Source organism: Sebastes fasciatus, chromosome 14 (genome assembly GCF_043250625.1).
Source record: "Sebastes fasciatus isolate fSebFas1 chromosome 14, fSebFas1.pri, whole genome shotgun sequence".
Taxonomy (NCBI): domain Eukaryota; kingdom Metazoa; phylum Chordata; class Actinopteri; order Perciformes; family Sebastidae; genus Sebastes; species Sebastes fasciatus.
The window spans coordinates 6,698,926-6,719,266 of NC_133808.1; the positions used below are offsets into that span (position 1 = coordinate 6,698,926).

At 40.1% G+C, this 20,341-nt stretch overlaps 1 long non-coding RNA gene across 1 annotated transcript in view; it reads left to right on the plus strand.

Annotated features, from left to right (window-relative positions):
• Nucleotides 1-20,341, plus strand: part of LOC141782235 (uncharacterized) — a 493,504-nt gene that overhangs the window by 198,629 nt on the left and 274,534 nt on the right. The window lies entirely within an intron of this gene.

Here is a 20,341-nt window from a genome sequence, read left to right on the forward strand (position 1 = left end):
AGAAATCCTCCTTCCAAATGGAATAAATTGTATCATAAATAGTGTCTTTTATATGTATTTTCATCAAATGTACAGTCCCAGTTGTAGTAGTAGTAGAACACATTCAGTTGCATCATTATCTATGGGATCTTTGTTATAATGGCCATATTGCCTTTAAAATTAAGATTAAAAAAAAATTGTTTTGCTTTTCCATTGTAAACTCCATAATATAGTTTAGTTCACTTACAATGGATTCATATTCTTTAGATTCTTACAATTCCAATGAGATTAGATATATGAATCTAGGACTTGTGGTTGAGGAGATATCCTGCTTAATTTTGGGTGGTTCTTTTTTTTTCCGCCGAGGGATGGGGCTAGGGCTTAACAGGTTAATTCAAGAAAGAAACACTGTGTGTCGTCTCCCACTTTCACATTCATGGATTGTTGAAAACATCTGAAGCTTGTATTCAAGTCTCGGGGGGAAAAAAATCACGATCTGACATCATGATTTCTTTCGTGTCCATAACAAAATAAATCATCGGTAACCCCCTGCTTGAGTCATAAGTGCCTCATTGTCGACGGAATATCCCCAGTAAGGAAAAGCAAGTACGGAGAAGTGCTGCTTTGTACTGGAATGTTCATTACTGAATCATTCACTTATATAAGGGATGGAACAGGAACATGGGTTTGCAATTACTGTATTATTATTTGTATAATTTTTCCTTCCAATTTACAATGTTTCCACGCTGGACTGTTTTTTGTTTTGTTTAGATAACACGCGCAAGGGATAGCTGCTCGGGGCCATAAGTCACCTTTAAAGCCTACACCTGTTGCCTCCATTGGACATCATTTGTGTTACAAATGTAGCCAGAAGGGAAATCCACTAACATGCTCCCCCCCCCCTCCCACTCCCCTCTCTCACACACACACATACACATAGAGTCATGTGCAGAGAAGAAAGAGAGAAACAAGGGAGAAAAAAAGGGGGGGTGGGAAGGATGTCACGAACTTTGAGATTTGAGGCAACAGCCTGACAACTTAAGTGCAACTGGGCTCTATTATTTTATAGCCTGCATGCAGAATAATGCCTGATTGCTTCAGTGTGTGCTCTGCATGCTGCTTGCACCACATATGCGCTCTAAATCAGCCCCGGCCGGAGGTTGTTACTTCCATCTCTGCTGCTTTCGGGGCAGATTTTTCTTCCTTAAGTAACAGCGGAGTGTCAGGGAGCTGTATCGGCTGTCCTTCCCACATCCACTCACTGCTTGATAAACGGCCACACGGTCATTTCCTAAACGTGGCTGTCTGTTTTCTCTAACCCTGCATTTGCAGGATGAGGATCCACAGAGAGGTGATTGACTCTCACGTTAGTTTAGCAGTCGACCACTAGAAGGCACTGTTAGCAATGATAAACTCTACCTCTGTAAGGAATCAGAGCAATGACACACACACTAACTGATAGATTAATACGCCATCACAGCTGTAATAGCACAATCTAGTGCTAGAGTCTGTGTTGCTGTTGTATTGGTACACATGAATCTAAAAATAGAGCTACTGAAGTATTTATTTTATACCCAACATGTTCTCCATGGAATTAGTGACTGGATAATTACATAATCTCACTTACATGAAATTGAATTCACATGGGCATTTCTAATTTTCTTTGGAAGAGCTCTCAGAAATGTGATTTGTTTTCACCACAACATTAGCATGGCACATGTTTAGTGTTTCCTTTACTTCAATTCAGCCATGATTGTTTAAAACTTGGTTTACAGAGGATGTCGAAGGGTTCCATAACCACCGTTTACATATCTGGACTGGGTTTTTTTTTTCTTTCTTTCCGTGGCTTTTCCTCTGGTTTCCCTTACATGCCTCCATCCATGCTTATCACTTCCCATCTTTTGCATTCAACCATAAAAATATGGAGCGGGACTGACTTTTTTTTTTTTTTCAGAGCTTGACACAAAGGGACAGGTCTTGAGGAGAAAAAAAAAAAAAAAAGAGGTCACAAATTAATCCAGCAGCCGCAGAAACTGCTCCACCGAGTGAACTGTGATGGTTAAACTTCTCACCAGCCAGCTCCGGAGCGAAGGGCTGTGGTGTGAGTCAGTGTTCCCCTCCAAAACCAACAGGAGCGGCAAAACCCAGCAAGAGCAAACTAAGACATAAATCTGAGCGACTTTGGCCAAACTTGAGCAGCGATAATGAACCGGATTAAGACCGTAAAGCAGCGTGGATTAATGGTGCATCCACCAAATCTTAGCTGGGCATGAGACGGGGGATGAAGAGAGAGGATGACAAATTGCAAAGAAAATATACTCTCATTACAAGCTCCAGTTAAGGATGCACAATATTATACGTTATGATCTTGTCATTGAGGGGACACAATGTTCTTTTTTCTGTCATTCTTTCGCTCAATGCAAATCTTAATTCCCCAAATATCTGTACATGCATCCAGTCCATCCGTCCCTCCCGCTGTCACACCTTCTTTCCATCCATGCATCATTCTGTCTTCAGGTAACAATAACCGAGTTTTATGTTGCACCAAAACAACACAGGTAGCTAGATCTAAATGCCAGAAGACTCGTCACCTGGCACTGCAATTTCCCAGACTCCTTCTGCTCAAATACTGGCATTTTCAGCTGCTGTAGTCCAAGTCCATCTTCATACAATGGTTCGTATGATATCTTCCGAAAAGTTATTCCTTATTTTTTGTGCGTTTTCCTTCGAATGTCCAGCAACATGTGTCAATTTCCGTCTGTAAGTTTAGGAAAAGATCGACTTGGTTAGGCTCAGGAAAAAAAACTACTTAGGTAAGTTTAAGAAAAGATGGACTTTGTTAGGTTTAGGAAACAGAACTACTTAGTGAGGTTTAGGAAAAGATGGAATTGGTTAGGTTTAGGCAACAAAACTACTTAGTTAGGCTTAGGAAAAGATTGACATGGTTAGGTTTAGGCAACAAAACTACTTAGTTAGGCTTAGGAAAAGATTGACTTGGTTAGGTTTAGGAAACAAAACTACTTAGTTATGTTTTGGAAAAGATCAACTTGGTTAAGTTTAGGCAACAAAACTACTTAGTTAGGTTTTGGAAAAGTTGGACTTGGTTAGGTTTAGGAAGCAAAACTACTTATGTAAGTTGAGGAAAAGATGGAATTGGTTAGGTTTAGGCAACAAAACTACTTAGTTAGGCTTAGGAAAAGATTGACTTGGTTAGGTTTAGGAAACAAAACTACTTAGTTATGTTTTGGAAAAGATCAACTTGGTTAAGTTTAGGCAACAAAACTACTTAGTTAGGTTTTGGAAAAGTTGGACTTGGTTAGGTTTAGGAAGCAAAACTACTTATGTAAGTTTAGGAAAAGATCGACTTGGTTAGGTTTAGGAAACAAAACTACTTAGTTAGGTTTCGGAAAAGATCGACTTGGTTAGAATTAGGCAAAGACTACCCACAAACTGTGAAATAACACAACCCAATAGTTTTTTTGTGGGCTGCCATTCAATAAGCCGTTCAGATTTGGATCCCCTTCCTATGTCACATGCAGGCTCATTAGAATATACCACCCACAGTTTGAGAACTACCTTTGCAAAGGTGCTCCATATTTTTCTCGCAAACCACTCAGAGCATATTGGGCGTTTTCTTAAAGAGACAGATGCTGAAACTGAGCATTTCAGACAGAGGGTGAATACAGGTATATTCAGACGGACTGTATGAAAAAAATAATGTGTTTTTTTAACATTAAGGCATGTAAACATGTTCTAGTAGAAACCCAAAATACAAGTATGAAACTGGAAAATGAGATGCATGATATGTCCCCTTTAATGGCTGTTTCAGGCTTCTTTCTGTGTTTACTTTCGGTGAGACTCAGAGACAACATCTGAAACATTTGTAAAGCTTTAGTTATTTGGAAATCTGTAGGAGGCTCGTACAACCCTCGTTTCTTTAAATCTCTGCAACGGAGCCACAATAGCCACATTTAAGGGAAATACGCCAGGCTGGAATAGAAGGTACACAATGCATACAGTCAGTATTGTTCAACATTATCTGCTTCTTATTCAACTAAATACCAGCAGTAATGGTTTGCACATTGCTTACCTAACACATAAACTACTGACTTTATTATGACAATGTCAGCAATATCTGCCTGACATGCTAAGCTCTAATATGTGCCATGGGAACAAACTCGTGTACTTGTGCGATGTACTTGCTGTGTTCATATGTGTTAAACTGCGTGTTAAAGTATGTGTCAAAGAGGCTGTCCTTTTGTGTTTACGTGTTCAAATGTGCTGTAAATTGTACGTGTGTTTGTGTGTTTGTGTGGGCAGGTGTATTTGTGTTTTATGTCCTTGCATTCCCCATAGATGGAAAATAACGAACACGAGAGAATGCAGCTTGTAATTTGTCTTGTTCCACTTCGTCAAGTCGTCACTTTACATATACACAAGAGGAGTGCGTGATACACAAACACTCTTGGGCACACAAACAGTCCCATTTCCAAGGGCACACAGAAAAGTGTTGTTGTGTATATCTGTTGAGACCAGACAGCGCGGCTCCAGCAATGAACCTGTTAGCACTCCGCATTCTGTCATTTAAATTGTGGAGTAAAAACTCTGTCTGCCGTGGAGTCAATAATGCTTCACGAAAGTATGAGAAAGACACGAGGACGTGTTAGTGCGAGTGTGCGGGTTAGAAAGTAAGGAAGAGGTTGGAAGGAAGGAAGGAAAAGATTTGACTCTGGGCTTATAGGTTGGTTTCATTCTGTGTGAAAGCAGTGGAGCTCTCTCTCTGCTGCAAGGATCTGCTAAACCTAGAATTATTTAATTTATCTGGGTTTCACTGGAGCGCTTTAATATCTTATTATGGTATAAATGCTGTTTTACCGAGTCTTTTATTCACTGTCGAGAATGAAAATATTGACTTTTTGGTGCATGACTATGGTCAAACTTTAATGAACCGTATTGAATATCAGTGCAAAATATGAGCGATTGACAGCCCAATACAAACACACTGATATCAGTAGCAGCCTTGAAACATTTGAAATCCACATAACTGGACAAAAACTCATTTCGTAAATGACTGGGAAGAAAAGTCGTGGTTTTAGCTGTATATGTGTGTTGGCTCAATGAAAGCAATCTCCAACTCACTTCTGAACGAAAAAAAGTATCTCCTGGTCAGATGGAAGCGTGCACAAAGCTTTTAACCCCCTAAGACACTGACAGCCCGCCGGCTGGCCCGGCCGCTATTCTGTCTTTAGTTGCGTACTGAGTTTTCAAGCTGTAGTGAAGATACTGGTATCATACGAAACTAGAAAATCCATTGGAATCCATTGGTACCAACCATGCCATGCCAGTTGGAAAGATCGCTAAATGACGCTGCGAAGTTGCGCTAAATTTTGACGAGGAAAAACTGGCATGCTGATTTTCAAAGGGGGTCCCTTGACCTCTGACCTCAAGATATGTGAATGAAAATGGATTCTTTAGGTAACAACGAGTCTCCCCTTTACAGACATGCCCACTTTATGCTAATCCCATGCAGTTTGGGGTAAAGGTACGTAGGTAGGTAGGTAGGTACTTTATTCAAAATGTATTAAATTAATTAGTTTAAATGAAATTAAAATTAATTAAAACCCATGCAGTACTGTTCCTCAAGGTCTTGGTGTGTTAATGTTGTATTTTGGAGGGATTATTGATAATTTTAATCAATTATGGAATGGTAAAAAATGGTTAAATTTAGCACCAAATCTTTGTTAGAAATGATATCAACCAAAAAATTGCTGCAACAATTTATGAGACATAACACATATACTGCTGACTATTTATCTCCGCCTGAACATCCCCTGTTCCGCACCTCTACCCCTCTAAAAAAGAGGGAGGCATGGTAAGGGGTTAATTCACTAAATAGTGCGAGATATTCAACTTGCTCCCGCTTGGATTGCATCTCCCTACAGTTGACAGTGTTGCTATAGAGGCATTGTCAACAGCGTGGTGAACTTTGTGGCGACGAGCGCCCTGCGGGTTCCCATTAACGTGCAATCGCCTCGATGTCACCATGAGAAGACCGGCATGATCTTGTAACGCGACACGGTGCGAAGGCTTATCTAAAGCGCTGCAATGGAAACTCTGCAGATCAAGATAAGCTGGCTGTTAAGAGTAAAATCCTACACAAGTGGAAGTCTTTTTATAGTCTATTAATGTATGGTCAGCCTAAAGCATTTCCAAAACAAAGCCCATTCAAACATGTGCATAAAACTAAAAAGAGACTGAGGTGTGTGTGAGCACCATGGGATGGTTCTGCTTTGTGGCCTGGTCCATGGCCAAACCTTTAGCTTGAAATGGCTAACGTTGGCTTTTGTTAAAAGGTGATGTGTTTGTGGTCCCTCCTCCCTGCTTTTTCACTCCTTAATCACAATGGATGATTTACTTAAGGCTACATTTCTCCTCTGCATGTTGCCCTATCTTATTCCTCATGCTTGTATAATTGACAGGCCGTTTTATGCAATCGGCCTGACAAAAGAAATGTCTTTTTGTTCATGTGTGTATAAGTGAATGTGTGTTTGCCTGGGAGGCTGCAGGCCGGGTCAAAAGTGACTAATCATACTTACAAATATTTGAATTTTTACATCAAGTACTCCTCAAGTATTCTTTAAACACTTCCAAACAATGTCTTCAATTTGTCAGTTTCTGGTATTTAGCATAACGCTCTTCTCCATAATGTCTTACACTAAGATCAACATTAGAATTCCTCTGCTATAAATTAAATTAAACTAAATTCCTCCACTGGCAACATTTCAAGAGGGCATGGAGTGCAAAACAGCTACAGACACACAGTAAAACAACACAAATAAATCCTCATTAATCATCAGTATTTGTGAAGTGCTAAGCTGAAATGAAGAGCTAAACAAAAAAACAAAAAAATCAAAACCGAGCTGACATGACCTCTAGTTCATTCTACTGTGTACCAGAGCTGTTTTATTAGAATAGCTAACAGCAAATGTCAGGGTGGAAATTGAGAACAAGCAGTCAATTGCATTTATATAAAAATGTCTAATGAATGTAATAAAATGTCTACAGTCTAGGGGAAAAGAAAACAAGGTTCCTGTCGTTCCTTTTTGGGGCTAAAGCTAGTGCCTACTACTTCTATCCAGGCCATGCCAACATGCCCTTTTCAGTGCCAGCTGCTGCATGGTACAGTAACAGCTCCGGGCAAAAGACTTTGATACCGGCAGCTCAGGTATGCGCCAACCTCTGGGTATGAATGGCATTTTGGATGGTATAGGAGACAAGCTGGCAGAGGTCGAGCCTTAGTACCGGGACACTGCTGGAGAGCAGATCAAACAGATTAACATACTAGCATGATATGCCAGGCCAATGTGTGTGTGTGTGTGTGTGTGTGTGTGTGTGTGTATGTATGTGTGTGCCTGTTGATGAGTTAAAGCCAGTGTGGCAGGCGGAAATAACATTATGGAGCAACAATTGAGACAACATATGATTAAGCATGAGGTCGTACAGGTCGTACGGCACAGCGATGCTATGAGCTCAATGCTAATGCTAGCATAGCACCATGCTCAAAATGACTCACAAGAAAATGAGCCTACTTCTCACTTGATTTATTACCTCAGTTAACATTGTAAACATGAGTTTATGGTCTCAATCGCTAGTTTCAAGTCTTCTTCAATACAGCATGATGTTCATTTAGTAAATTATGGTCCCATTTAGAGTCAAATAGACCATAAAGCAGGGGATGCTTTAGGGCGTGGCTACATTGTGATTGACAGGTCGCTACCACGGCGGCCTGTCAATCAAGAAAGAAGAGTAGCAATTTATATCCCTACACCCTCTCGTCCGACGAAGTACGGGTACTTCTAGCTCCAAAAGCCAAGATGATGACGGGCAAAATGCCGAACGGCGTCACAATGGCTACGTCCACTTCTTTTATACAGTCTATGCTTATTCCAGCTTGTGTGCCCTTCACATGACAGCTTGATGTCTGGGACATCCAATTAAACACAAATTAAAAGTTGGATTAAACTTCTTGACATTTCTGCAGACTAGAAATATTTGACTCATTTTCCTGTTTCGTTGTGTTTTACTGAGCGTCATTACTCATTTCTTTTTTGAAAGCCTGGGTGTTATTTTTATGGTTTCTGAAAACATTCATAGGCATTACTGTAACATTTGACTCAAGCCTTTTTGGATTCATGCACCACTGAGCAACTCTCATAAGAATGAACGGGAGCCCACCTCCAAACACTGTATCCAGTTCTCTTTATAAATCCATGCGTCCAACACAGTGGCCGGATATTGCTGACCCAGACTTCTATACATATTTGATTGAATCACGTTAGAGTTGTCTGTAAATAACCAACCTGTCAATAGCCAACTGTTTGATCTACAGTATAGGCTGAGATTTAGTTGGAAACGACAGTCTGATGCTGCTATAATGTTAATGTATGACTGTATTCAGTCACCAGTATCATTTAGCCATTTACCACACTGACATTGAGTATTAACGTATTGTATATGACTCAAATCTCAGTGTGGAAGCCTTGGTTAACCTGCTACATAACGGCTTTTCATCTATTTCTCTCCTATGACAGCGAGTTTCTTTCCCCCAAAAGGGGGCGCAGCCTCGGCGATGACGCCATGCTGGTCTGGTCTATAGCTTGGAGCCATAAAGCCCCTCTATTGTATCTTTTCTAGGACATGGTAGGGAAACAAATCAGAGATCATCATTTTGGGATTTATTGTCGGTGCAACCAACTACACAGCAACTATTCGGCATAGCGTTATTACTATTACCGGTTTGTTTAAAGTAGAAGTTTGGAGACTTTTCAACTTCTTCTCTTTATGCTGTTACCTATGAGGAACTAGTCTATGAGGGACACGGGATTGTTTTTTCCCCAAAAGGGGGCGTGGTCGGGATAGCCTACTCTGGATGACGTATTGCCGGTCTGATGTATGGAGATACAATGACATCACTAGAGATACAATGTGGCAAACATATGAGTAATCCCACAGGTTTACAGGTTGACTCCTTTATATCCAGTTTTCCCCTTAAGTAGATTTAAGATGTTTTAAATCATCTCTAATCATATACATTCTGTATCAGGTTGTTCCAGCTCTTCATTGAAACTATACTTTACACAGCTTGAAATATTTAAACCCAAGACTCAAAATTGAAAGATGTTTTCTGCATCAATTTATTCACTTTTTCCCCAAATTCATCCTGATGTATGTGGTATATTTGAAAACTTTAAAAGAAATAGTAAAATAAAACTCTGTGGGTTTGGTAATGATTGACTCACTAGCAGGTCAGTGGGGTTCAAGAGGTTACAGCTGTCCAGTTTTATCTAAACCACCTATCTGCAGGCGAATGTTGAGGTGAATGTATAACTGTAGTGTCCTGTATCCCCTGTAACTGTGTGCTCACAACCATGGCAGGTGTTGTACAGACGGTCAAAGTAGAATCAGTACATAGCTGTGCAAATGCAACAGTCTGGTTAATAATTGTAACATTCATATCCTTGGCTTGTGGAAGGAGAGGTTAAACCTGGGAGCTGCAGGCCAGGTACAACTCCAATGAAGCAGCACATACAGTACAGTAGCTAGAGGGGGGATAGGGTCAGTGCTTTTCTCTGAAGGGAAAGAGGGGATAGGGTCAGTAGGTTAATTACTACTAAACGATTAGCCTCTTGTCTGTCAGCAAAAGCACAATATAGGCCTATTTCACTCACCATTCTAAGATATTTTTTATTCCATAAATATCCATGATTATTTCTTTTCCGACAAGTTATAATAATAATAATAAAAACATTATTTGTATATCACCTTTCATAAAGGAAATGCCACCCAAAGTGTTCTACACATAAAAACAGAGGACAAAAATATGGAAAATAAAACACACTAAAAAATAAAAATAAGATGAAATAGAATACATAGAATGCATTACACAAGATGGACAATAAAACCCACTGAATAATAATAATAATATAAGTACCCATATTTGCAGCATGCACATATACAGTACATCAATAAACACTGCAGCAGCACCACAAGGTCTCCATTTTCTTCAACACTGTTCTTTACTTTTCTACATCAGTGTTGGAGATTTGAATTTTAAAGATGAAAGTCTGCGCTTTCTTTACTATTCTTTGGTAATTACTTGATCACATGATCGATCGGCCCTCCTCGTCTACACAAGTACTGCATATTACAATGGACAACGTGAGCAGTTCACACAGGTTTACTCAGTGTACTCACACATCAACCACAGACCCACACTTTCCAAAGGCAAGTGATTGAGTGAGTGAAACCCAGCTCACCCCACAGCCTGACACCAGCCCACATGTGCTAATCAACAGCAGTACCACTGGTATGTTTGTGATTTCAAATACACGTGCACCAGTGATGGTACACAGAGGATGCAGAATGGATGAAACTTTGGCGAGAGCCAACATGCACGCCAACCTGAAGCAGGAGGCGTTCACTGAGCACTACATGGCCATTGTTTGGGATTCAGTCTATCACTGAATATTGGGAAGATTCTCCTACTGCTTGTGCCATACTTGAAAATGCATCAGTCTCTTTTCTGTTACCTGTCCAAGGCTATTAACTAGGTGTTATCAGTCGCTAATAACCCCCATAGATGTGAGTCAATAGGGGCCTACTACACCCACTAGTAGGTTTTGTCATCTATTCACATGTTAGATCACCAAAAGAAGGTATAAAAGAACAGGACAGCGACCTTTATAGCGACCGTGGTAATTATGTCAGGAGCAGAAGTGGAAGTCAGGCACTGTAGTATAGACAGTGTGAAACTCCATAAGGGGTGGAGGTGGAGGACGATGGATGGGATGTTTTTCCCTAAACTTAACTAAGTGTTGTTGTTTTTTTGCGTAAACCTAGAGTAGTTGTAGTTTTATGGCCTAGACTTAAATAAGTTGTAGTTTTATTGCCTAAACCTAAAGTAGGTGTAGTTTTATTGCCTAAACCTGTTTTTTTTGTCTAAACCTTAAGTTAGTTGTAGTTTTATTGCCTAAACCTAACAATTTTTTTGTTTTGCCTCAACATAAAGAGGTTGAAGTTTTATTGCCAAAACCCAACTGTTTTTTTTGCCTAAACCTAAAGAAGTTGTAGTTTTATTGCATAAACCTAAAGAAGTTATAGTTTTATTCCATAAACTTAAAGAAGTTGTAGTTTTGTTGCCTAAACCTAAAGAAACCTTTTTGTCTGTGTTCAAAACGTGACATTTCATTCAGTTTTACAAAGTGTTAGAAGGTGCTACTTTTAAGTGTCACTTTCCCTTTTACAACGTAGTAGGTGTAGTAGGCCCCACATCTATGGTGCTTATAGCGACTGATGACACCTATTTAATGGCCTGATAACAGTCGAATCGGGTGAATAATTTGTATTTAGTCCTCGATCTCAATCATGCATAAACCTGTGTGACAGTGGACCATATTGTTGACAGCAGATTTTCCCCGTCCTAAAATTACCAGTTGCTTCCCATCAGCCACAGTGATAACTCTGCTGTAGCGTGCTGTCATTTCTCTCAGCGAACCCCTGCCAAATGTAATGACGGGACATGTTTTGCAAAAGCACTGCGCAGACTGTAGCGTCTCATCGCCGAGAGCTGTTTTGCAGCGCCTCAAATGAAAACAAAAAAAGGTTGGCAAAGCTGCAAATCAGAAATTACACCCCAATTGTTGGTGTAAGGGTATTTAGCAAACTGCAGACATAAAACTGTGCCTCTGGATGTGAGTTTTCCAGTTTTTTGATTAGAGAGTGGGTTTGAGTTTTGATTTGGTCAAGGCTCTGGTTGTGACTGCAATGTTACAGAGAATCCCACTTGGGCCCAAGTGGACACAGAGGCTTTTGCAGAGTATGTAATTACATAGTAAATTATTCAGTGGGTCCAAACCAAAACATAAAGGCATTCATTTTCAAAACCAGCTTACAAGGAAGCCTTTGGCAACGCAGAGCCACGCTGTTTAAAAAAAAAATAGAGCTTCTACGTATCCTGGAACCATGTACCTGGAAGTGGTTTATTGTTTTTGTAAAGTAGGAGGATGAAGTTATGCATTTCTTTATTCATGTGGCCACTGTGAAATATTGTCAATAAATATGAAGTAAATTCATCATATCTGCAGGAGGGAACTGTGAGCCTAATCTTGCCTTGAAGAATCAAAATGAGGGTGTAAAAGAGTTCTTAATACAGCGCGATGCACACCAAAAAGTGACAGTAGAAACTCAGTGATGACAGAAAGCGAGAGAGAGGAAGAGGGAGATATGTTATGTGAGTCTGATGGGACTGGCCATGACTCTGATTCTGTGTAAGCAGATTCAACCAGAGTGTTTGTACAGGCCGAACTTATCCATCGGGTCCTGTGTCTGAAGGATGTAATACAAAGCACAAGTGACTGCCGCAATGAGTTAAGCAGTTCAACATCTTCTTCCTCGTGCAATAATTAAGGCATGATGAAGTTGCTGGGTTTCAAGACACTGCCAAAATATGACATATGCTTAAGGATTCATATCACATTAGAGACTACAGGGTCTGCGGTTATACTTCTCATTACTGATCTTTGAGATGACCTCTACTGCTCCAATCATTTTTTTTCTCCTGTCCAATATTGCTTTTTAAAATTTCTTAAACATCTGACATTCAAAAAAGAAAAAAAACCCTGTTCTCACTCCCAACTTGTCAAATACCGCCGCTTGGTCAGTGCCCCTCGGCATCGGATACCGAAACAGGGAGGCGTCCTTTAACATCTGTACGAGACACACCGGGCATCTGTGAAATCTTGTAGATGCCATTAGGAGCACCGGAGGACACTGGAGACACAGAGGTAATCATATTTGCTCCATTTCTACCCACTGCAGCTTTAAGTTCAGTGGTTCCCAATCTAGGGGTCGGGACCCTCCAAAGGGTCACAAGATAAATCTGAGGGGTCGTGAGATGATTAATGACGGGGAGAAATGGGAAATAAACACACACACACACACACACACACACACACAAACCTCATAGACATCTGAAACTGAGTATACAGTAACATAAAATAGAAATACTCAAAGTAAAGTACAAGTAACTCACTTGAGTAAATATACTTTCAGACAAGAAAATTAAAAAAGAAAAGAAATCTACTGCAAGTTCAAATGGTCCCAACTTTTAATCCTGAATCATGTCAGTCCCTCCCTGATCTTTGACCAACCTTAATAATCCTTCTTTCACGTGTTTCCACTCAGAGAAAGAGAGAAAGAGAGAAAGTGGCCTCATATGTTAGGATTTATGCAGTGTTGTCTGATGTTGTTATCATGCATTTATGTGCTTTGTTAAACAGAACTTTGTGGCAAAGCTGGTTTTGAAAGCACTCCATAAATCACAACATTGACTGGACCAGACATCTCTCCCTTCTTGCTCTCTCCGCTATGGAGATAAACTCGAGTAGGCGCAATCAGTCCAACAAATAAAGTGGCTCCAGCTGGTTTAGCGAGGGCTCTGGTGTTGACATTATTAAGTCAGAAAAACCTCCAGTGTGGTGGGGCTATTTGGGACTCTCCGCAGTGCATCTGCTCTACTTCAGCTTCAAACCGACGCAATAGATTTGTCACAAGACACCAAACATTTGTCTTACATCATCTCGGGGTCCCTAATTAGTGGTAAGTATCACTCCACCTTAATGAATGCGTACGAGAGTTTAGGACACTCAAACCAAACAACTGTAGGACTTGTGAGTGGGGCCAATGCTGTAATGCAGCATTTATTAATATTGTGGAAGCCAAATAGATGTCTCAAAAGAAAATATATTAGGTATGGTCAGAAACCAGATGCAGTATGAAATGATAAATCCACACGTCTTTGTTTGCAGTGGTTGTAGAGCTCAACTGCTCCTTAAACTCGCTGGCTGTCAAATTACAGCAATGACATATGAGATATGGACTGGTGCTTGGAGCTGGAGTATTTATCCTCCATTATTTAGTTAACTAAAGCATGTCTATTTCCATTGCAAATCAAAGTCAAAGATGAACAAGAAGTCAAAACTAGTCTCCTCACAATCCTCATTTCAGGTCAGGCCCCGGGCTTGCTTGATTGGGTCCCCTAATTACCCAGAAGCCTCAGGGGGTTGTTATCCCAGCAGAGTCTCGGTCGCCACATGTCGGAGCTGGGGCTGCATGGTTGAGGCGGCGGGGGTCAGAGGGTCTTCGTCAACATGTGGGCCTGCTTTCAGCATGTGAGTGCTGACCCATGCATTGTATCACATTGCACTCATTTAAAAGGTCAAGACTTGTAGAACCTGGTGCCTTTTGCCTAACCCGACCCTCGACCTGGCGTGGACACTTGCTCCGTTTTAATCCCCAACAATAGGTCCCATTCAGAGAGTGTGGGGCAACCTGTAGAACATCTGTTTCAGTGATCTGGAGAAGGAGCCGACTGTAGGTGCTGCTTTATCACAAACATTTATCTTTCACTTAGAGGGCTGACAGTAAATAGACCAGAAGATTTTGAGTTTGGGGTGAACATTTTTCAAGATTGTATGTGTTTAAATGTGATTGATTACAAATTCTGTCCTTACTCCAACAATTTAAACCAGTTTGAATGTGAAATAGTTTATCAAGATGCATTATGAATCTGAGAATGTACCCTTATCACAAGTCTGCTATTACAGTAAGCTAATGTTTGCAGCAGCATTAATGCATACAAACTGCTCTCGCTAGATTATTCTTTCATATTATAGCTATATATGTCATCATTATTATGGCATACTAACTTAACAAGACATTTTTGTGTCCTTATATAAGAAAATTATCCGGTACAAACCTGATTGAGAAAAATGTTGGAGTCCATAGTACTTGTGTATGTGCAAGGTGCACATACGTTTTCATATTTTAAGAATTCTACGTAGTATTTCATTTATGTTCCATTAAGTTTGATAGAAAGAGGACTGTACCTTGAATAGCTCCTACCTGTGGAGTAACTACAGAAAGCTAATTGAGTTTGCATGTGTGTGTGTGTGCATGTGTGTGGTTATGAGGTGCCCGCTAATCAGTTTTCTCCAACTGTTAATTTTTTTTTTAGTTTCTGTTAACAATATTAATTGAGTGTTAAATGGTTTAATTTAGCCTTGATACACTAGAATGCATCACATGACTGTTGCCATTTGCTAAAAATATGGATTCAGTTTTGCCTTTTTTATGTCGAATACCAAAGGCCCAGACACGCCAACCCGACATCAAAGAACTAGCAGCGACAAAGGCCGACCATTGCGTTGCCTCATGTCGCCTTTGACTTGGCCAAAAAGTTGCACTCGAACACACCGCAAAGACTACAGCCGACGGCCAACTACCACGTACGTTCTGCGCCTGTGTGAGATGAAATAGCTCTCTACACCAGCAGGCGGGGGAAGTCTGTATTCATCATTCAAAAAGGGAGCCCGGAAGACCGAAGACGGCCAATATACAAGCCGTTGTTATGATATGTACATGAAACAAAGAAGTGTTTGCCGAACATTTTCACACAATTCTCACTCACCACTTAGCTTCATTCCAGATGGCCATAACTTTGTGAAAATATCCGTGTGTTGGAACGATCAGATGCGATACAAAAAGAGCTTGCTTTCCTCACGTCCATTTCTCTTCTTGTGCACTGATTTGTTTAAGCTGAACAACCTCTCAACGACGGGCGCTGCAGCTCAGAAAAATTCAGACACATGCAGAAGGTATAAAAGAACACAACAGCGACCTCTGGCGACCGTAGAAATTTTGACATGAGCAGAAGTGGAAGTCAGGCGCTGTAGTATAGACTGTGTCGAACTCCATAAGGGGGGTGGAGGTCGTGGCACAATGGATTAGACACAAATCACAGGGTTTTCAACCAGGAGACCGAAGATTGCATCCAGTGTGAAACTAACAATGTGTAGTTATCTTTGTGTTCGTAGTTATTTTGAAGCCAAAACACGATGTTCTCTCAACTTAAGTAAGTATTTCTTTTTGCCTAAACTTAAAGAAGTTGTTGTTTTATTGCCTAAATCTGAAGAAGCCTTTTTGTTTGTGTTCAAAAGGTGACATTTCATTCAGTTTTAAAACATATTAGAATGTGTTGCTTTTAAGTTTCACTTTCACTTTTACAACGTAGTAGGCGTAGTAGGCCCCTAATGACCCACATCTATGCTATACTTAATGCTAATAGCGACTGATAACGCCTATTTAATGGCTTGATAACAGTCAAATCGGGTGCGTGAGCTCAAAACAGCTGGTAAAGGTGTTAAATACCAGTAGTAAACAAAGACAATTTCTGTGACCAGAGTTTGACAGACAACCGTCAATGTTTCAGGTTAGTCAGGTATGTCTATAACATCCATTTTATTATAGCATTTAACAGCATATCCAGGCTGCTGGTACCGACCTGTCTTCCATTATTTATCTCTTGCGGTGGCATTTTCATTGGTCCAGTTAATGTGATGTGTTTACCAGTGACCGATGACCACCTAGACGCAAACGACATATAATGTTTTCACAACTTTATGAGTCGATGAGGACTGCCGGAACGCACCGTTAAACAGTTGTCTGGTTTGGGGAAGCTGACGGATGCAACATATACAGCAGCTGTGTCCTGAAGTCACGAAACTTGCTGCATGTCTCAGCCAGCATGGTCGAGTAAAGTAAAGTGTTTATTTAAGCAACATTTATGAATTGGCACTCAATGCAATATTTAAACCAGTCTTGAAAATGAACAAATTAATCTTTACAGTGTTTTTTTTAAATATGAACTAGATGTTTATATATTAGGGATGCACCGATACCGATACCAGATCTGATATCGACTCAGATAGCTGGATCGGGTATCGGTGACAATGGGGCCGATCTATTAAATTCAATTCTATGTTTATATACTATACATTATAGACTGGAATTTTAATTCCTGTTTAAGTTTTGACCAAATTGTTGCTGCATTAAAAAGGTTTACACTTGAATTGTAATTTTGAAGACTTTATTGCCAAGTTGCTGGTGTACAATTTATTATTTTAATAATAAATAACAATTTACTAAATTTGTATCTACATATTTATTTGTTACATTTTGTTTTACCAGGTTAGGAAAGCAATGTTTAAGTCAAGCCTGATGTTGCCTTACACATAAAATAATGATCCCAGTCACTTCCACACAGTGAGGCATACAGTTTATTAACTAAACACTGGTATCGGATCAGTACTCGGTATCGGCTGATACGCAAAGACCAGGTATTCGTATCGGGACTGTAAAAGTCTGATCGGTGCATTCGTACTACAAATCTTAGGTGTTCTCATAATATTTTACCAGATATTGACATATATTTGGTTGCTGATCCAAAGCAGCACAGCGGTATCTAGGAAAAATCAAAAATAATACCCCTCACATAGACCAAACTACTTTTGGTTTACTGGTATAAGTTTTATATTCGCAAAACACACATAGAAACTTTATCCTTTCACATTCTCTTGTGGGTGGTTAGAAAAAAAACTCACCACATTATTCCCAACACACTTGCTTTCACCCTGTATTCATAATTCACACATGCAAACACATGTTAAGGCTCAGATGAATGCTACATTTATCATAATTACTAGGTAAGAGTCTTGTTCGTGGTATTTTATACTTTGAGTTCACCCGTTGAACCTGTTTAAACTTTGGTTTCAAAAATACGTGTCTATTAGTGAAGAAAAAAAAGGCATTCTATTCTCATTCTTAACAAACACGCTGTTGCAGATGCATGTTTTTACCCAGCAGCAGCAGCACTATACTTGCAGACTCTGCGCCATGCAGATCCAGTTACACATGTGAGCCCACTATCTGCTCCTCTCGTGACAGGCTCATAGCACCTCAGGCGCTGCAATGTTGGCAAGCCACAACAAGATGTGATGAGCCACTCTAACAAAAAAAAGTGCTGACACGCTTACTTCTCCCTGCCTTCGACAGTCAAGATGAAGCAGCCTTTTTTCTACAAAGTTACTTTGTAGTGTTTTGAGTATTCCTAGTCATATTTCTTTGGGTACCGGATTTTCTTTTGGGAAGGTTTTTCTTCTTTTTTAAATTGCACTAATGGTTGAGGAGTTGGCTGCTCCGCTGATGCAAAGGGCATGAAAAATAGGAATATATGTATTTCTCCCTGGCAATAATAACAAAAGAACGTTCAACCAGCTTTACTTTGTCTCTTTCCGTGCTTTCAGGACCATGGCAAATCAAGCCACATGGGGCCTAATCAAATGTCACGAGTGATTTTAAGCATGGAGTTTCTCGTCAAACTTCATAACCATCCTATATTTGCGTGTTTCCATCAGTTTCATGATGTCTTTTTCAATAGTCCAATGAAAATAAAAAATGGCAATATGCACTGGAGCAATACGTAAAACATCTCAAACCAATGATAAATCAATGGTTTAAATAAAGCTTATTTCATCGACAACTTCTCGTGACTTTATGTTCCATACGGGAAATACTAATGAAAGACAACAGTTGAAATGTGTAAACGCACAGTATGTGTGTCTTTGTGAGAGACTATCTGCATTCGTAGAGTGTGTTTTGCTTGTGTGTGAGAAAGCCAGCATGAGGTAATACCAGTATTGCATGCCTGCTAAGTATAAGCATATTCCACTGTCTTCACTATGGGCGTCTGTATGGTAAGATGTTCCATGTGTTGGGAGTTTCATAGAGCATTTCATCGAGAGAAATGATGCACAGGTACTCTGAAGTAATGACACAATGATGCTAATCTGATTAGCCATGATGATAGCACCAAGAGGGGAAACATATCGCGATGACGTGCTAATGATACTTGCAGAGATTGCCTCATGAATAATCTGATTGGTTTTCCCTCTGGCTGAGATCGAGTTTTGATAAACAATATTTCTAAAATGCGTACGGAGGGAGGGGTGAGTGGTTTATTTCTCTTTCCCTTTTCACAGTAACCACGACCTTCATGGTTTTCTGGATATACTCAACATTCTTACTGGGTCGTTTTTGGATGATGTGATGCACGCAATAAAAGTTTTACAAGGCTGATCCAACTTTTCCTGATTTAATCTAATAAAAATCTAAATGTATGGGGTTGCTGAGCAAGCACAGTGCTTTCCAGCAGCATGCTGCTTCATTCACATTGATACAATTATATGCATTCACACCTGGGAGTCGCGCAGTAAAACTGCAGTGCACAAACTCTTAACACTAAGCAGTTGCAATGCTTCATCTGGGGGCTAAAGGCCTTTCAACAAACCATCACCAGAAGTTATTAAAGAGGGGAGTGTATTATCCATTTACTTCACTGCTTTTAAATGTATGTGTCCCTCTCTTTTTTCAAAATTCCTGTATTGTTCCCTTATTTCTCTATGGCTGGGGCCCTCAATGACCGTCAATGAACTTGAACTACCTAACAGCACCCTTCTCAAAGCAGGTTAAACCAAGGATTAAGGATTATCATCTGATATAAACCCATTCATTGTTTTTTTAGTTTTTTTTTTAATGAGGGCTTTTCTCAAGGTCAACATCAAGGTAGCATATACTCACAAACGTGAATGTACAGTAAATATGTATTGCTAGAACAGCATTGTTATTAATGTCCTCGATCAATCTCTGATTGCCCCAAAAAACCCTAGAGTCCTCAGTCAACTCAATGGTAATTTCCCTTTAGCCTTCTCTTCTCTTTAACTTAACTGTGGTTGATAGACTGTTAAATCTGGACTATATAATGATCAGAGGCATGAGACTTAGAAGTACTTTGAAAAGAATGGGAATTAATGATGTTGCCAAAGTAGAGATCTAAATAGAATTCTCAGGTTTTTGTTATTTGTTTGACTTGGTCATTTATATACTGAGTTGACAAGTCTTGGTGTCCTTGAATCTTGTTATATATACATTCATCTATTTTTCTGCTGCTGTTCGAGGTGAATTGGTAGCAAGCTGAGAAAAAGTAGCATCAATGTTCCTTGCCTTAGTTTCTTCTTCCAGCTTTTACTGCGGGGATCCCAAGGTGTTCCGAGGCCAAATGGATAATCCCTCTAGCATGGTCTAGGCCTTCCCCAGGGTCTCCTTACAGTTGGACATGCCTGAAATATTTCCAAGGGGAAGCATCACGGGGGCCTCCTAGTCAGAAATCTAAACCACCTCAACTCACTCTGCTCAGTGTGAAGGAGCATCAGTTCTACTACGAGGTCCTTCTGTGTGCCCAAGCTCCTCTTCCTCCTGTCCCTAGGGGTATAGAATAGCGGCAACAGGAGAAAGTAAGTGTCCAATCAAAGCTGAGAATGTAGATTACTTGGTTAATACTAAACATGCTTGTAAGCTTCATGCTTGGAGGAAGAAAGAGGGAGGCTGATGCTTTGTGTCTATAAGGACT